The 20,111-nt window shown below is 44.0% G+C and overlaps 1 protein-coding gene across 3 annotated transcripts in view; it reads right to left on the bottom strand.

Moving 5' to 3' along the window:
• Xkr6 (XK related 6) overlaps window positions 1-20,111 on the bottom strand; it is a 206,466-nt gene that overhangs the window by 154,138 nt on the left and 32,217 nt on the right. The window lies entirely within an intron of this gene.

Raw genomic sequence — 20,111 nt, 5'->3', positions numbered from 1 at the left:
CTTGGATCCTAAACATGTCTTAGGCTGTTTTTCAAAGGCCAAACTGACCAAAGCTACTTGCTCAGTACTTCAGTTAGCTGGAGCTGTTATTTAAAATTCAGAATCTGCTGCAGTTACCTTGAAATCAGCCCTCCCTATAGTAAAGACATCAGCTTATGGGCTTTCATTCCGTTCATCAATACCATGAAGTTAAATACAACTCCGAAGCTAGCAAGCAGCATCTATACGGACATGAGCGTTGTGTGTTTCATGTGTGTGCTGAGTCTCTGTGTGTCAACGACATCTCTTCATTCTGTGATTCAGCTTAAGTTCTACCTTCATCTCGCAACAAGTGTAGTCAACACATATTTAGGTCTGTCCATCTTCAAGAGCTTTTTTTGAGGACCAACTAAATTTAAAATCTAGATAAGTGTTAATAAGCTACACTGGCTTAGCTCTAAAGCACACAAATTTGTGCTTTAAAGGAATATACTATGAGATGTGATTGAATACTTAAAATAATTATGGGGATAATCTAAGTTCTTGTTGTAGGCAAGTCTTAAGCAAATCACATCAGGCCTGTGCGCAAGCGGCTCACTACTCTGAGGCAAATTTGAATCAAGGAAATCTGGTCGCTCCTATGAGCAAGCAGCCCATCCTTCTCACCTTCCCCACATCACAGGACCCACTTAGCAATCTTAAGTACACTCACAGAAAACATAATTAATAGGTGCACATTTCTGCTTTCTTTACCTAAAAATTCCAAACTAGTCCCGAATCAAGAGAAAAGCTACAGTTCATCCTGAAGTTCGTCCCAACTCTCCTTTCTACCAGTCTTTGCAACAAACAGGCAAGCAGACAAGCAAACACAGCAGGAAGCTCCGTTCTCCGCCCCAGAGCTCTTACCCACCCTAGGTTGGTTACTCTTTTTTTTTTTTGTGCCACAGCCACAGCTGTACACCCATCCCTTTTCTGCTTCAAATATTAGGGATTGTTTTTCTAATCCAAAGTACAAGCCATAACAACAAATGCTACAACTGAGTCCACACTGAGTGTTTTATTCCCACAGCTTAACTACCCCAACCATGGTTGCAACCTTTGATAGGCATCTTGACATCTGAAGGCACATCTCCCAGTAAAACGTCACTGAAAGTACATGAAGAAAAAAAAAAAAAAACCCATGCTGCAGAGAGCCCCTTGTTAACTTGACAATCCTCAGAGGTGCCCCACATCAGCGCTGATCAGACCTGAACAGGATGGCAGGAAGTACAGGCGTGTTGATGTGATCAGAACCCAACAATCCTAAGTGATGAGCTGTAAAATAGCTATGCCACACTGTTTCTGACCACGAATACACACAAGGCTTAGAAAACCCATAGGCACCTGCCTTGAGGTTTTCCCCCATGGGGACAGAGTGTGTCGATGGCAGGTTGTTACTGAAAGCCCTCTCTCTCATTTCAAGGGGACCCAAGAGTCTCCTTTTATCAGGTGCCTCCTTTCTCAGGCTCTCTGCCCATCTCTCCTGTAGACTTGATTCCACACACTATCCCATCCCCCACTCTCCTTTCCATTCTCCTCCCAACTACTAAGCACAAACACACTGCAGACCCTGGAACAACCCACAACCCCACCCCCCACCCCCCATCACCAACTTCTTGACTGACAATTCCAATGGCATCTAATCACTCATTAAGTGTTTACTGGGAACTGACAATACACCAGGGCTTAGTGAATAAAATGAGATTGCTAGGGATTTGTGCTTTCACTGCACAAATTATCAGGCATATTCACTAGTTTGAAATGTTACTTTTCATGAAGGAAAAGTATCTACAGCTGAAGGGTACACCCAAAGGACTTTGTTTGCACCCTACTTTCCATCTGTCCTGCCTGTTCTGAAGGTTCTGGATCACACACAGCCCTGACTGGGGACTGAGAAGAAGGGTGTCTGAGTTTGAGATCTAAGGGCTGGACAGGAGGGGGCTAAGCAAAATATGAACAGTAGCAACCTAGGTAGGGACCTAAGACCAAAATGAGGGATCTTGGCACATCAGGCTGGGTGATGTGAGGTCAATTTTGAAAAAGAAAACCAGCCCTCACCCAGGCAACCACAGGCAACTCGGGCTGTCATCCCTAATGCAGGAACTGAATTCAGTAGCCTCACCTCTTACCTCTTGCTCTTGGCTTCCCTCTATCCCCCTAAGGCAGTGGCTCTCAACCTTCCTAACGCTGAGACCCTTAAATACAGTTCTTCATGTTGTGTAACTCCCAACCATAAGCTTATTTCCATTGCTACTTCAGAACTGTAATTTGTTAGTTATGAATCACAGTGTAAATATTTTTGGAGATAGAGGTTTGCCTAAGGGATCACTGCCCACAGGTTGAGAACCACTGTCACAGGACCTGCTCAGAGGTCACAGCTCCTGTTACGCTTTGGAAATGACTCCTGGCCTGAGCCTGAAGCACACACTCTTGCTGGCTTTGCCCCTCAGCTTCTCTCAATATTTAGCACAGCATTCTGCACACTGGAAGTGTTTAGAATTTGTACAGCGGATGAATCAGCCTAAAAGGAAACTACTGAAGAAAAGAAGCAACACAAGACTGTAGCCCTGCTGTGCTGTTTCCTCAGGCTCCGACAAAACATCCAGAAATTCCAGCAATAAACTCCTTTAAGCAAATCCCCATCTCCAGCCTGGCACACCATTCATGATACTGCTCTTTGTGTCACTGTCCTCTGTGTTGACTGGCCCCTGCATCAGTGAGTGGTAATGCTCCTAGTATTATGTTGCTAGTGTCAAATCTGCCATTAGCTTTCATACATGTCAGTCATTGATTGACATGCCCTTCCCTTGGCTCACATTCATTTTCAAACTTCGTGGAGCATTCTTTCCATTTTGACAGTTTAGTAAATGCTAAACGTTACTGGTCAACACCATTTGTACATTATTGAGGAAAATTATGATTTAATACATTCGATCAAATGAAAAGACGTACTAAGGAATCTCACCTTATTCTGTTAGGTGGAACAGGATAGGCTCACATTTAACAAGAATTATGGGTGCAAATATAAAAAGAAATGCAAAAGTTAAGAAAATAATATTATCCCACTAACAAAGCAAGTTGCCAGTGTTGGGTTTTTGGTTTTTTTGTTTGTTTGTTTTGCCAGCTCTTTAAGGGCTATTTTACTTTTAACTATGTATGTAGAGGTTAATGTGCACTTCGGTGCAAATGCCACTGAAACTAGGGGTATCTGATCCTCATAGTAGGCTGTACAATGTGGGTGCTGGGAACTGAACTCAGGTCCTCTTTAAGAGTAGTTCTTGCTCTTAACTGCTGAGCCATCTTTCCAGCCCCCTCTTTACCAACTTACACACACACACACACACACACACACACACACACACACACACACACACACACACGGGGGGGGGGGGGGGGGGGATTTTTTTATTGTATAAGCACACACCTATGTCATGGTGCATATATGGAAGTCAGAGGACAAATTGAGTCAGTTCTCTCCTTTCATCATGTTGTGAGTACCAGGGATAAAACCCAAGTTGTCAGGCTTGACAGGAAGCACTTTTGCCCAATGAGCCTTTTCAGCAGCCCCTGCCTTTCTTTTAGAAGTCCATCAGATCATCACAGTGGCGCCCAGAATCCCCTCTCACGTTAGTTAAACACAGGCAGCTTTATACAATTCAAACAAAATGACCTTCCTCTTGGCCTTGTACTCATTCTTTTATAAGCAAAAGTAAGAATGCCATAAAAATTAAATACTACTGATAAATAAAGTCTACATAGAGGGGGCTTTGTCTTAAAGTGTCTTAAGGAATCAAGCTGCACACTGGGCAGCTCAGTGTGGGTACACGTCAGGCTGCCTCAGTAATAAAGCTGGAAATGTGCGAACCTGTAATACTTGGTCCTGCTCACAAGAAGACACTGTGCTGTCTACAAGACATCTTAGATTCTAATCAGGAAAAAGCAAAAACTGCCTGTCTTTGGCCACAACACAGACCCCAACTTTTGGGGGATGTTTTTTGTGGGGCCATTATAAACTTTGCTCCATGAAATGTATGCCATAGTATTTTTCCTGTCTTCTAAAAATTATTCATCTATTTTTTAAAAAATAAATTCTTATTATTTATAACGTATTTTGATCACATTCACCCTCCATTCCCCTTTCCTTTTGATTGTTTGTTTTCTAGACAGGATTTCTCTGTGTAGCATTGGCTGTCCTGGACTCTCTCTGTAGATCAGGCTGGCCTCCCTCGAACTCACAGAGATCCACCTGCCTCTGCCTCCTGAGTGCTGGGACTAAAGGCGTGCGCCACCACTGCCCGGCCCATTCCCCTTTCTTATCCTACCCCCGACTACCTCTGATTCCTTTTTCCAAACACATCTTCTTCCTACTTTCATGTCTATAAAAAAATATTTCACCCACTAATTTCGTCACGGTTGTTCGCAACATGTGCATTGGATCATGGAAACCTAGCAGTATGACTTCTCCTTAGCTGCTGATAGCTGCTCACCTAAGGACAGGGTCTTGCCACTGTATTTTTTCATATTAGCTTTACTGAGGAGTAACTGAGACACTTTGCCTCCCAAAGCAAAGACAAGTAAAACCCGATGTGCCCTTCAGAAGAGATCCCTGTAGGAAGGACGAGCTCTGATGCCCATGTGTCAGAGGTCCAGAGGACTCATGTCCTTTAGTTGTTTGTGAGCCATTTGGGTACCACAAAACTGCCTGTCTGCAGAAATGCTCCCCTCCCTAGCTGCTCTTCCCTCAGCCTCCTGCACTGAAGAGGTGACCAGCTCACACCTCTCTCTCTCTCTCTCTCTCGAAGCACCCATTGGTTGTGGAAAAGGCAAGTGGCCTTCTTAACTGAATGACAAATAAGAGCTTTAAAGTAAACATGGGGATGTTCAAATACGCACGCAATAAATATAGCAGCACAGTGAACCCTGATGGATAACCTGCATCCAGCTTTAACAGTTACCACATCGCGCCATCTTTGTTTCACCTACTTCTCCAGAGACTCCTCACCTCCCAATATCATGGTAATTTTTACCTTCCCCACCTTAAGCACAATCTGCGAGTGTGTGAGCTGGGGTTTGCCTTTCCCTCTTAATCATTTCGTAGGCACACAGTTCCATGGTCCTGAGTGTACCAGTACTGTGTGACCATCTCCACCAAGTTTTTCACCTTGCAAAACACAAGCCACATCCACTGAATACCGTCTCCCACCCATCTTCCCTCCTTTCCGACTTGATGGCTGCCTATGCCAGGTGTCTCTGAAGTAGAAGCACACGCTGCTTAGGGTTTTTGTGACCTGTCTTTTCTTTTCTGTAGCATAATGCCCTCAAGGTTCATCTACATGCCACGTGTAGCAGAACTCTTTCCCAAAGCTGGCTCATATCCACTCATTCATCTAGGGCGCTGCAGCTGCCTGCGCCTTCGGGCAACGACAAGTAACGCTGCTGGAGGCACGGCTGCCTGGGTGTCTTGCTGAAGTGCGTGCTTTCCATTTTTCAGTATGTATACCCAGAAGTGACAGACATTTCTGGATGGTGTAGCAATTCCACTCTTTTGTTTGAGGAACAAGCAAACTGTTTCCCACAGCAGCCATACCACTTTTTGTTGCCACCAACAGTGCACAGGATGATAAACAGGCATTTGTAAGGCAGTGAGCACCTGACAAAAATGCAATGTCTATAAACAGTTTTTGTGTGTGTAGTTCTATCCAATCCTACAAATGTGCCGACTCATTGAGCACCCTGCTCTGCTGGTGAGTACCTGGGATGTTTATTTGTCTCCCATATGTCTGTGTAAATGTTTTCTCCCCATCAGAAGCTTAAGCTGACTGCTAACATACTATTAAACACACAGCTAAGTACAAAAGTAGGCAGGATTTTTAAAAGACACACATGAAAATGTATGTAAAATGAGATGACAGTTGATGCTCCCTAGGAGCTTAACCTAGACCAGCAGTATCTTCACTAGTAGCTGTCACAAATATGGCTGTGTCACTACTAAATAGCTCAGGTCTAAACACACTACATGCAAACTACTTCCAAATAACACAAACAGCCAAACAATAGCAGCCAGAACTCAAAGTCTAAAACAAAATTTCTGGGAAAGCTGTTAGTACTGCCAACCTAGAGAGACGCAGTCTGCATCAGCAAGTAGCTCCCATAGTCCCCCTGGAAGCACAGGCCCCAACTGTCTGGAACCACACACAATGCTGATAATGTTTAGCATCCCAAGGAACATCAGGAAGAAAAAATAAAGATGCAGGCGTGTCTTTATCCATAAAATAAGCAAACTTACTCAGCTTTAAGCCCACACACCCTATGCTGCTCTATACACACATACACGCTATGGCAGCATTATTCACAAATAAGCAACTTATAGAATACAGGTATCAGCCAACAGATAAATGAACAAATACACACACACAATGGAATTTTATTCGGTCATAAAGAAGAACAGAATTATGTAATCTAAAAGAAAATAGAACTATAAATCACTGTTAAATGATATAAGTCACATTCAGAAAAATGAATGAGCATTCTTTTAGATATGGAATCTAAATTCAAAACAAAACATAAAAGTAGAAGGGAGGTGTTTTGGATCAGCAAAAAACAGGGACAAGGAAGAGTAATGGGAGTGATTATAAATGTTCTCAAAATAGCATAAGGAAACAATATTTGATAATTGAGCAAGATGGCTCAGTGGGTGAAGGCAATTGCCACCAAGACTGATGACCTCAGTTCAATCCTGGAACTCACATGATAATAGGAAAGTACAGACTTCTATAAGCTGTCCTCTGACAGCCAAATGTATGCCATGGCACATGTGTCCACTCACAGCCAAATGTATGCCATGGCACATGTGTCCACTCACTGCCAAATGTATGCCATGGCACATGTGTGCACCCATGCAACAGACAGACAATAAAAACGTAATAAAAATTTAAGTCCATGCTTTATACAATAGAAAAACTATATCATCTTATTTTGAGCAGGACATGTTAGATACATGTATAGACAACACACTGTACCCTACTAATGTTTACAGCCACACACTGCCTCCTCAACAGAATGAGAGTAAGTCTGTCAAGGCTCAAGAAAGTCCTGCAATTGACTGTTGAACTGGTTAAGGAATGATGAAACCAAATTCTGGTCACACAAGAACCTTTAGCGTTGGCTAGTCAACCCTAAAGGTGAACAGAACGTAAAAGGAAGACAAGAAATAAGAACAGGGAGAGGGCGGCACTGAGGCACCGGGGCGGCACAGCAGGGCAATGGCTACAGCCCACTGCAGGAAGGCTGCAGGGTTCCTGGCGCCTGGCACATAATGAAACACAGGGTGCAGAGCGATAACCAGCAAGCTCAAGACAGCAGCACCAGCACGGAGTTGAGTGAGCACGCAGTGGAGGGAGGATGGAACAGCAGGCCACCCATCTGAGCAGGAAGCCTTGGCAGAGGCATGGCAGCAGGGTACAATTTACAGGGTATATCAAGGCCAACTGTGCCGTGGGACATTTCTAGGGATGGTGGTGGTTATAGTGTTTAAATAAGGGGGCTGGGGAGAGCAACACATTAAGATCTCCGAAACACAATCCCACGGCTGCCCATGAGAATAATCGCTGCAGAGCAGATGGTGCTTCCCAGGCAGGAAACACAGAACTGATAAGCTTCACTGCAGTCATAATGACCATGCTCCGAGTCTGTCGCTCCCCAGGAAAGATCAATACAGCTTCCTGAGCACAAGACAAAAGCACTGTCCATAAAAGCTGCAATGCTACAGCGAGAGACAGGAAATGCTGAAGACATACTGTCCGCTATTAACCAACTGCTCGGGGTTAGGCACGGTTTAAAAAACACACAGGTAAGAGATGAAGAATTGAGTGATCAGAAAAATGGCTTGTAACAATAGACAGGGTGGAAGGCTGGACAGTTCACAATCAGAAGGAAGAACACCTCACAAATCCCCGGCAGACACACCTGCCTGCTTTTATGTTCCTCTCACGCCTTCTCAAATTGCTCATTTGATTTCAACATAATAAAGTACTCTCAATTCAAACTGCACAAAAAGTTTCAAATGAATGCTACCATTGCTACCTTTTCCAAAGTTGTATCATTTCATTGTATCACCAAAGCATTCGTTACTAGTAAAATTTCAGTAAATGAATGGCTCTTTTTCTGAAACGAACAACTAAGTGATAAACATTTACGTTACTATAATTAGACAAAGTCTTGACATCTAATTACATGACACCCATCTTCCTAAACCAGTATATCCTCACAAGGAAGGATGTTTATAAAGTATCACCTCCTCTCTGAAATGATAAAAGCACAGATAACTCAGCGAACAGATATTGAAGTCATTAAGGTGGGCTGGGGTTGGGGAGCCATGTTCCACACCCGCCCCTGAACACAAGCAAAGCCTTGCAATTGAGGTTCACCTCCTTTCCAAGAGACAACCTCAGAAGCCATCTGCTGTACAGTCAGAATGGCAAACCCCAAGTCTCCCAGTTACAAAGGACAGAAGTCTAGTCCCCCCAAACTCTGCCCAATGCTGGACTCCCATGTCATCAAGTAGCCACTCTCCAAGGACCCTCTCCCTGGAGAATCATCTTTTCCACTTCAGGGAACCTGTCAGTGTTAGTAACTGGTCCATCAACCGTGTTGTTATGGTAACGGCTTCACATGGAGGCAAACTCATCTGCTGTGTCATTCATTAAGTCCTCAAGTCCAGCCGTTGCAAAGTGTTAGTTAAAGATCATCTGGGACCCGGCTTCTCTGCATCAGCACATGGGAATGGAACAGCTTCCGGACACCTTCCTACCTGCCAGGCCTGGGGTGCACATCTGGCCATGTCCACTAGAAGAATCTATCTGCCGTTTTCAATCTACTTTTAAAGGCGCGGGGGGGTGGGGGGGGGCAATTCTCCTTGTGTCCCATGATCTCCAGCGCATCTTCTGAATGCTTTGTCTCCACTGAGACTCATATGGAGCCTGAGGGCTCAACACTTATATAGGATCAATATATGAGAGGAAAGGGTTGTGAAGCAGACTGGCCCCTTTGTGCACTCTTGCACCTGTGCTCTGTGCATGCACTCACATCCTTTCTACATTCCCACCACAGTGGAACACCACAGTTGGTACTCACCGGCTGAGGATGTCAGCACTGAACCCTGGACCTCCCAACTGTGGGTTAAAGAAATCATCTCCTTTAAAGCACACAGTTCTGGGCTGCAGAGACGGCTCAGTGGTTAAGAGCACTTGCAGCCTTTTCAGAGGACCAGAGTTGCCAACACCTAGCTCACAACTACCTGAAAAGACAGCTCCAGGAGATTCAACACTCTCTTCTGGCCTCTGCGTGTACACACACACAGACACAGTGGGGGGGGGGGGGGTTGGCAACACATAAATAAAACCAAACATATCTCTTGAGTTTTTTAAATTAAAAAAATAAAATACACAGCCTCTGGTACTTTGTTGTAACACATATGGCCCCAAAACAATGCCTTGACTACAGCTGTGTCTGGCCAATCACTGGCATGAATCCTGATCTCCTTCCCCTCCTTCCCCCTCACACACAGACTCCAGCTGGGGTCTGCATCACTTGAGAGATAAAGGGATACAAAGAGGGTAGATTATAAAATTGAGAAGGAGGAGGTGTCAGCCAGATTTAAGGGTTACCCAGCGTTCACTGTAGGTGTATGGAGTCAAACGTTTTTGTCTTCCAGTAATTTCTGCTGATACTGGCTCTGACCTCTTGATCTAAAGACAGAAGCCAAGCTCCCTGGTGCACTATAAGCTGCACTCACGGAGACTCTATTGTGTTCCCCTTTCCCATCCTCAACTCCCCTCCCCATACACAGGTCGAAACCTGTGCTTTACCATCTGATTCCTCTTCCAGTCAGCAGCCCTTCATAAAATGTCCAGGATCCCCTCTACGATGTTCAGTGCCTAGTCCATCCCTCTGAACACCGCATTTCTATCCACAGGACCTCCTACTATGGTGCTGCCCCAGTGCTGTCCTACTGGCCCACTGTCAACCAACCTGCTGGGAACTGCAGCCTTTCTGTATTTCCAGCAAGTAACAGATAGATCTGGCCTCCTAGAAGCATTACCTTGTCACCTAAGACAGAGGGGAAGGTAAGGAGAGGAGAGAAGGGAAGCTCAGGGAATCTGGCACCTGTCTACACTCCCAGGACTCACAGGACTGAAACAGGAGAACTGCTGTCAAAGGCAGCCGGCACTGTGCAGCAAGACCAGGCCAGCTAAGGCCACACAGCCAACTAGATCTCCTCTCAAAATAAAAACCAACTAACCAATCAAACAGAGGGGGGAAAAAGAGGGAAGGAAGTAGAAGGGAAGGAGGGAAGAAAACTCTACTTCATTCATGCTTTATTTCATTTTCCATTTTTCTGGTTGTCAAAATAAAAATTCAAACTGAGGAAAAACTCATACATTTACTACCAGGCTTGCTCAATAGGAGTAAGTCCTCCAAGAAGAGCACTGTGGTAATTTGAACTTCTAAGAGGCCAACACCCTCACAGACTAGGTAGAACGGTCTGTCCCAGTTATCTCTGAACTCCGTCTTAATGAACTCTACCCAGAATGCTGACTTGGCAGTGCTTAGGGAGTTATAACACTGGAAGGGACCAGGAAACATCAGAGTCCTGTGACAAGCGACTACCACTCTCCCCAGCAGACAAATCTTGTTTGAGACTGGTATGCAATCACAGGAAGCCCGATAAGTGATTCGTTTGCTCAATGCACCTGCTCCATGTGAGCAAGCCACAGAGGGAGTCACATGATCACCAAGAGCTGGTTTACTGCACTCAGAACCCAGAGCAAGCAGTTCCCTAAAATACATTTAACAACACAGGATAAATTAACCTCTCGCACCATTCTCCAAGCAGGGTACTCTAGTTGGTACTGAGATAAACACGGTTTTAAAATACCTCAACCAATTGCTGTCCTGACACTCCACTGCTTGAGAGATGGAAGCATGAAATGTTGAGTCCAGGTCTCCAGTGCCCACATAAAAGTCAGATGCTATGGCACTCGTCTGTAATCCCAACACAGGAGAGGCAGAGACAGGATCCTTAGGGTTTACCAGTCCCCATCGTCAACGATCTCTGAGCTCCAGAGTGGAGGGATGAGAAAACACCAGACACCCATCTACAACCTCCACGTGTGTATACATACACACCCACACCATTTGTGCCCACATACACACAGAGTTTAGACTGTGCCAATTAATATACTTCAAAATAAGTGAGAAACTTAGGGGAAGAAAAAGATCAGAACATGTGTGCTTTTCCTTGTGAAACAGAAAAGGAGCTTACCATGTACTCTGAATTTCCTTTCCCCTCATTGGCCAGGCCTCTGCATGCCCACCCACCCCACCCCCGCCTTTGCTGGCTTCTTTCCACCCACCTTCTTCCTGAGGCTCAGCACTCAGAACTGCTTTGCCCACTCACTCGGTTGGAGCTCCTTCAGTCTCAGGACTTGACAACCGGGTTGGCAACTTTGGATTTTACATTTCTGGTCCCAATCAGATTCCTAGTCTTTGGCAGGTTTAAACTCCCCACCTTCCTACACATCTGCCCTCAGGCTCTCTCAGCTCATTAAACGGCAGCTCCACCCCCATCAAAACTCTTAGCATCCTTTACAACTGTCTTCCCTGCCAATATATCCATGTCCATCACCAACCATCACAGCTGTCAACACAACAAATCAGCTATACCTTCCAAGTACACCAAGAATCACACCACTTTCCACCCTCCCCCGCGATTACCACAGGAGCCAAGCTACCACTGCCTCTCAAGATTTAAACCCAGCTAACTAGTTTCCTTCTATTCTTGGTCTCCTAGTTTGGCACAGCAGCTGGAGTTGTTGAGAATTAGGATTCACAGTTTGCTCTATTCTGTCTTGTAAAATGAGTTAAAATGTGCCAACAGTGAAATCAAACATTATCTTTGGTTTCAACTCAGTGAGTACATACCTCATGTAAACAAGGCCCCTTTCAAGACCTAACACCCCCAAAGCTGGCGCCTTATGAATAACGCTATCATAAGCATCCTTTTTAGAGATAGAGGATCTTATTGGGTAACATCCAAGATAGAAGTGCTGTGTCAGAGAGCAGACACACATGGCTGCTTCTAGCAACAGCACTGTTCAGGACAGCCAAAAAGCCCAAGGCGCCCAAATGCCCATCAATGGACAACTGGTAACCAAATGTGGTGGATCTATCTATGCAGTGAATTTTCATTCAGGCACACACAGGTAGATAAACACTAAAAATATTATGCTCCATGACAGAAACTAAATATGAGAAAACATTTACACAAAATATTTAGAATGAGTAAACACACACAGACAGAAGGCAAAGCTGGAAGGAAAATAGGATAAATTATACAACGGGTACAGGGTGACAAAAAGGGTTTTGGAGTAGTCAGAAGTGGTGGCTGTTTAACATCAGAGAAGCACTGAATGTCACAGAACAGTTCATTATGAAGGTATTTTTCATGTCTTCATTTGTTTGTTTTGTGTGCGGGTGGGCAGGCACACACCCTGGAGCACTGTGGAGGTCAGAGGACACTTGCAGTAATAGGATCTCTCCTTCTACTACATGGGTCTCAGGAATTAATACCCAGCCATCAGGACTCCGGCAGGCACCTCTACTGAGTCATCTCAATGACCCACCCAGAACAAGTCACTTTAAAGCAGATTATTTCAGGAAGAGACCCAATAATGGCCACATGCACAAACACACACGCATGCACACACGCACATATGCATGCACACATGCACGCATGCACCTACACAAAAATAAATAAATACAAATAGCAAAGTAGATGATTTGTGCTGTGCAAATTTTACTTCCAAAGATGTTTGACATCCACAGAACACCACTTGCTGGCAATGCTAAAAGGTTCGGCACACAGTTACTGTTTCACTGAAGCTGCATCCTTTTTAAGACTTCCTGCCAAACGCCCCTTAAGTGACTCTCCAACACATCATCAAGACAGAATAGTGATGCTTTCTACTTCCACAGAAAGATGAATGGATGCCCAAGCTTGGGTTAGTAATTAGTTCTAAACCGAATGAGAATACCCATGGGCTATGAACAATCATACAGCAACTGCACTGTGACGACACTTCTTCTGGATGGTTTCTTTGCTGGCACGTGTGCCTAGTAGGAACTGAAGCCAGAACTTCATGAATGCTAGGCAAGTACCTACACTGTCAGCTCCATCCTCAGCCTTCTTTTTGAATTTTGAGTCAGTGTGTCACTAAGTTTTCTAGGCAAGGCTTGAGCTTGTAAACCTCCTGCCTCAGCTTCCAACATAGCTGGTCCTGGTGACGGTCAGGAAAGCACGCCATAAAAGATTACACACACTTAGTGTCAGGTGTTGCATAAGCAGATTATAATTCCTGCATGCCTCTGAATTTTAATTCATCCTAAACCTGTGATTGGGGGATTCTGCATTTGTATTGATTTGTTAAGTCAGTGTGGGATGCACAAGAAAACAGGCTGGAAGATGGTTTGCATTCCAAGGAAACTGGCTAAGGCCTTTCCATTTTCTGCCCATCCACAAGAATGAGGGCAATTCAACACTTTAAAAAACAAAACAAAACAAGAAGAGCCTCACACAAGTGATCTTTAACAGGAGTAGCAATGTTTGAGGCAAAAAGCTCACCTCCTGATCCAAATTCTCAGTCCCAGACTGAAAGGGAAATCCTTAGCGTGCTCTTACATAAAAAGTCTGACGAATTACTAAAATTAACTTCCAAAGCCAAAGGAACGTTACCTCATTATGCAATCAAAACACACCTTCTAGAAACGCAAGCAAGTATTTGGGGGTCTAGAACAACCTTCAGATTTTAAGGGACAGTAAGACTGGTAGCTGACCTGCTTGTTTGGGGTGTTTATTTGCCATCTGAAATGTTTAATTTTTCAGTGCTTCCAAAATGATACAGTTTTAGTGAAATTCAGTTCCTTTTCACATGCAATGACATCTGAGTTTGCGTTTTTTAGGTCCCCAAAGTACAAGCATTTGACGAGGTATCAACACTCACAGCAACGGGGCTTTTAAAGGAAGCCCTGTCTTCCTTATCCCACCAAGCAGGCATGTGACATACACACAGAGATGGTGCAGGCATGCTAAACTTCAGAGCTGCAGGGTCTTTGGGTTTCCTCAGGATAAAGTGTAAAAACTGTTCGCCGTGGCAAATAAAACAAATGAGAACAAACAAACAAAAAACCCTTTCACTGCCTGATTTATAACTGGTGTCTTATTCCCACCCATTGATAATCTGACAAAGGCCACTGCAGACACACTATGGCCTAACTCTATTCTGGGCACTGCCTTCAGGTGTGTTATTAAAACATGCTCACAAAATACTGTCCTTCTTCAGAATACTGTACCAATGGTGGGCCTTCCATGACCAGCCTTCAGATGCTCAACCTAATGAAAAGTACCACTGAAGACTGGCAGGGCCTTTTCAACACATGCACATGTACACATTCACTAAACTCCTGTCACTTCAGAACCTCAGTCATATAGATCTGTATTTTTTCCCCACCTGACTGTAGCAATGTAGACATACACCACATGGGTGTCAAATGGATTCCCATATAGATTCCACAGTCACACTACCGGAATTCTGAGCAGAAGAGCAAGAATTGGTGTCATGGCATCACACACAGTATAAATGCACCTCACACAAAGCCTGATCACATAATTCTGTACGATGTTTTAGAGACTCCATCCCAAGGGAGCACCTTGCTATAATCTCAATAAAGAAAACATTCTGGAATGGGCACTGCATTGAATCCCGCAAGTGACTTGCATCTTCTACAAAGTCACAGTTCTGCCTTCCTCTGTGTTTGCTGTGCAGACACTTCGACAGCACCTCTTCAATCTGGATGATGTCTCTTTATGTTTCTGTATGTGTGGGGGGCGGGGGGCGGGGGGGAGGCAATGACTGAATAGGTGGGAGAGATGAAGAAAGTTAATGAAGTAGAGGGCAGAGCAGAAATACTTCTCTTGAGTCATTTCAAGTTTATGATTTTGAATGGGAAATTTCCTTAGAAATATATATTGTTTTAATATGGCTTATTTTAAAAATTATTTTTGAGTGAAGTAACAGCATAAAATCTGAGTGAACTAGGGCAGAGTGAAGTCTTCTCACACATGTGCACTGGCCACCAGGCCTCCTCCTCTGCAGGAGCAGAATGATGTGCACATTATTTTGTACTTGTGGTCTTCCCTGCTTCCTTATGAGAACAGCAGCATCCAAGAGCTCCAGTAATGGCTAAAACTGCAAAGTATCAACCCTATCATATACCTACCATGTTTCTCTGTATACATACAGACCTCTGATAAAGCTGAGTTAATGAGTTAGATTCAATAAAATAGCTAATACTAAAATAAGTTGATTATACTGTAATAAAGGTGTCAGTGTGTCCTCACAAACCTTGTGCGTTAAAGGCTTGGTCCCCAGCAGAGTGCTGGGGTGGGGCCCCTGGTGTGTGACTGGTCGTGGTCAACACATTAATCTGCAGATCGATTTACAGTGAATTGACCATGGCTGGGACGTATAGAAACTGAGGGGTAGTGCCTAGATGGAGAAAGCAGGCAGCCAGCAAATAGGAGCCAAAGATTGTGATTTAAATGTAGTTATTAAAAGCTTAAGTGCATTTAGGCCATCAGTACTACAGTGCTGTCACTGCTGTGTTTGTAAGGAGCTGGAATCCCACTTTGACAGACCTGGAGACAACTTCACAGAGGGGCAAGTTCTAGATATTCTGGGACATTGTTACTGTCTGGACCTAACTTAGGACACCTGGGCCAAGTATGTGAATGCCATCTTTCATGTCCAGGAGAATGAAGGGCACAAACTATAAAGAATGCAAAATACTACTCCTGAATATGCAAGACCTTTCAGAACAGACCCTGAGCAGGAGGGGGTTGGGCATTTTTAAAATAAACTCTCTCCAGAGAGACTGAAAAGGGAAGATCACACGATAGGGGCTGGGGACACGGCTCAGTGGGTAAAGAGCTTGCTTTGTAAGTGAGGACCTAAGTTCATATTTCCAGCACCCACTTAAAAGCAGGGTGTGCTGGTGTCTATAGCATCAGCACTGGAAGAGGGGCAGGTCTCAGTGGCTTACTAGCCAGCCAGTCTAGCCAAAGTGGTGAGCTCCAGATTCAGAAAGGCCCTGTCTCTAAAAACCAAATATAAAGTGACTGAAGAAAATACCCACAACCAACCATTGACCTCCACGGGCCTCCTTCATGGCCAGCCCACCCATGCATATATACACAAGTATACAAAACACACACACACTTTAAAAATTAAAAAGAAAATGCTAATATAGTATAAGCTTATCAAAGAACTTGGCTTTTACTAACAGATCAACCCATGCTGGGAAAAAATGAGGCAGCAGGGTCAGGCCATTCTTCAGAAAGAAAGAGGCAGCTGAAACCCTATGCCCCAAACTGTCTCTGTTCCCAATAGCCTCATTTCCCAAGGAAATGTTGGGTTTTACAATCACCCCATACCTGAAACCTAACTCCCTGCCTGAAGCCCAGCAAAGATGTTCCCTAACTCATGGAGTAAATGTTAGGTTCGTGACTTTGCCTGTTAGGCCATATATAAACTAGTCTCAGTCTTTTAATCTGGTTTTCTATCAAAAAACCCCAACTTCAAAATCCTGCCCATTTCCTACGAAGCATCCACACTGCTCACAGCCCTGTGCACTGACACACAGTGCTGCTTGTTCTAAATGCACCGGTCACCTCTCGTTTGGCTCCCGGTCTATTTGGAGAACTCTCACTCAACATTCAACACAGCCATCCCCCTGCTTTGTGACACCTTCCTTGCCCCACTGCCCCTGATGCTCTCTCCTCTGGTCCCCAATCTCCTCCTCTTTCAGAGTAACCATGCTATGTTATTTCTTGTCTATCTGGATTGTCTCCTATCTCAACATCTTAAATGTAAGTATATACTGAAGGGGTATCCTCAGACATTGCTCAATAACTCAGCATGCACTATTGCAAATAAAATAACCATGCGCCCTAAAACACTGATATAAATAGTCACATTGTGGCCTGGCCACAGCAGGCATTCACTGATTGCTGTGGCCACCGTGGGCATTCACTGACTGCTGTGGCCACCGTGGGCATTCACTGACTGCTGTGGCCACCGTGGGCATTCACTGACTGCTGTGGCCACCACGGGCATTCACTGACTGCTGTGGCCTGCGCGGCCACCACGGGCATTCACTGACTGCTGTGGCCTGTGCGGCCACCGTGGGCATTCACTGACTGCTGTGGCCACCGCGGGCATTCACTGACTGCTGTGGCCACCGCGGGCATTCACTGACTGCTGTGGCCACAGCTGGCATTCACTGACTGCTGTGCAGCTGACTCGGTGGTGTAAGATGCTAGATGACATTTTCATTTGCACGGTCATTTCTGCTGCAGGGGAAAATGTTAAGTTCCTTTTCTTTTCTTTCTGTGCCCCTTGTCTCTTGGCTGGTGTTGACTGGAGATGGGACTGATGAAGACAAAGGCCAGGGCTTGTATGCTGGGCAAGCACTCTACCACTGAGCTACATCCCTATCCCCTCATACAACCTTTCGTGAAAGCCATGTGAATTCACCCTACATATCTTATTCCCCCAACCTCCAAACAAATATACAAATTATTTACCTGGGGAAGTGATCATGAATACACATGATGCTATTTCCACAAAGTGTCTACTATTGTGTTATTTATAACAGCAAAAACTACAAAGAGCTTAAATGACCAATAGTAAACTAGCAAATTACACTACAGTACAAACACATTAAAATACCATACAGCATAAATTTTTGTTTTAGAATGTGATTTAATGACATAAAAAAGGTATTTATTTCCATTATACTGTTAAAATAAAAGTGGCTATAAACTTTGTGTTAAAAATAAATTTTTAAAAATATATGTTAACATGTAACACAAAGAGAACTAAATTTTAAAAATTATTTTAAAGCAGATTGAAAACAAAGAAAATTGTATTAAGTCCTAATACAGAGCAATACATAAAATGACTGAAAACTCTTATTAAATCTGTATATACTTCTATTTAAAACACTCTCAAACCAAGGGGGTCTATCAAGTGGATGAAAACAGGGAGACTGTGATTCGAAACTGAGTTTCTAGTTCTCGGGCGGGATTCACGAAGTGTCTAGTTTGATTGCAAGTGAGTATTCTATAATCTCTAGGCAAAAATGTACAAAACAAATAACATAGGTTCCAGAGCCAGAAGCACTTTTTATGCTGAAGTATGTGGACCAGTTCATTAACTGATGACAGAAACTGACCTCAAGATGAGATTTTCAATAATCACTAATACATAATCAGTTCTTTGTCACATTCTCGACAACTCTTGAGTTACTTGTTAGGGACTAATAAAAGTAACTAGCTTCCCAATGCTTGGACTTTTCACAATAAAACAATTAATTTTAATAATATTAAATGCAAGTTTTAAAGCTTTATCAATTTTACTCTCTTGGCCTCATGAAAGGCTGTTAATTTAAAATCAAAGTATATTCTTTAGCTTCTTATGAAATAGCTAAAACATCTTTACCTCTCTGAATTAAAAAAAAAAACGAAATATAAAAAGACTAGGTAACAAAATCCAACACACACACACACACAATTTCCGACACATCCAATGACGAGAATTCTGTGGACACCAATACACCAGGAAATAGGAACAAATGCCAGTCACAGGCCTCAGACTAGGGACCCTGCATCAGGCTGCAGAGGACACTGTGCAGGAGGCACAGTGTGGTAAGTCTGCCAGCTCAGCAGAGCCCAACAGTACAGGTGCTCATTGGGAAATGCCACAGAGTTGTTTAGCCTGCTCCACACAGGTTGGAAGCACAAGCATGCAGGGCTAGACCTCCCAGATCTGGACTGACTCATATATGAAACTAAAGTTCCCCCCTGCCCCCTGTTTCCAGATCAAGGTCCCCACTGAGGAGACAAGAGATGATTAAGCTAATAGACAAGAGTTCCAAAAGGAGCCTGGTGGATTTCTGTGAATTAAGGCCAGCCTGCTCTCCATAATGAGTTCCAGCCCCGCCAGGGCAGCAGAGTTTCTGAAAGCCTAAAACAAGAATTACAGAAGGGAAATAAGATAAGAGAAAAGGGCGAGGTAAACATGACAAGGGGAGCAGAAACACTTCAGAGGAAGCTGCGTGTGCCACAGAATCTTGGAGGAGCCCTAGAGGGTCAAAAGACTAACCAAATACACACGCAACTCCTTCCCAGGGGAAGGAGACACTTCGCACAGAAATGAGCATCAAAAATACTAAGTCAGATTCCACAAAGTTGTTAAAGAAGAAAAGACAGTAAAGAGCAAATACCTCATAGCAATGCCCCAAAAATACACAACCAGGAAAAGAGAAGACCGAGTCTTAAATATGAAGATTAAAAGGAAGATAGAGATACAATAAAAAGGATGGAAGATGGGTGTGTTAGGTCCAAAACAGGCACATGGAGTATCTCACATAAAAACAAAGCCAGAGAGGAGACCGTAAGCACCAGCAGCAGGCAGAGGCGAGGCCAACCAGACGCAGTTAGAAGGGAACCACACATGAGCCAAGCAGAGGCCTTAGGAAAAAAATCAACCCTGTGGATCCTGGTCTTGGCATGACTAAATTCCAGATCTGATAAATCTCTATGGCCTCATTTGTTTGTTTTTATGGCAGCCTTCAGCAAAGGTGTGAAGCAAGTACCCATTCCTTTTTTTTTTTTTTTTTTTTTTTTAAGATTTATTTATTTATTTAGTGTATATGAGTGCTTTATCTGCAGAAGAGGACATCAGATCACATCATAGGTGGTTGTGAGCCACCATGTGGTTGCTGGGAATTGAACTTAGGACCTCTGGAAGAGCAGGCGGTGCACTTAACCACTGAGCCATCTCACCAGCCCCAAGTACCCATTCTTATACAGCTGACAGAAATGAAAATGCTTCAAGCATTCTGGAAAACAGTTTGGTGGTTTCTTAAACCTTTAAACATGTATCTGCCATATGACCCAGCTATCCCACTCCTGA

Source organism: Acomys russatus, chromosome 18 (assembly GCF_903995435.1).
Source record: "Acomys russatus chromosome 18, mAcoRus1.1, whole genome shotgun sequence".
Classification (NCBI taxonomy): domain Eukaryota; kingdom Metazoa; phylum Chordata; class Mammalia; order Rodentia; family Muridae; genus Acomys; species Acomys russatus.
This window is presented reverse-complemented; position numbering and strand designations above follow the sequence as displayed.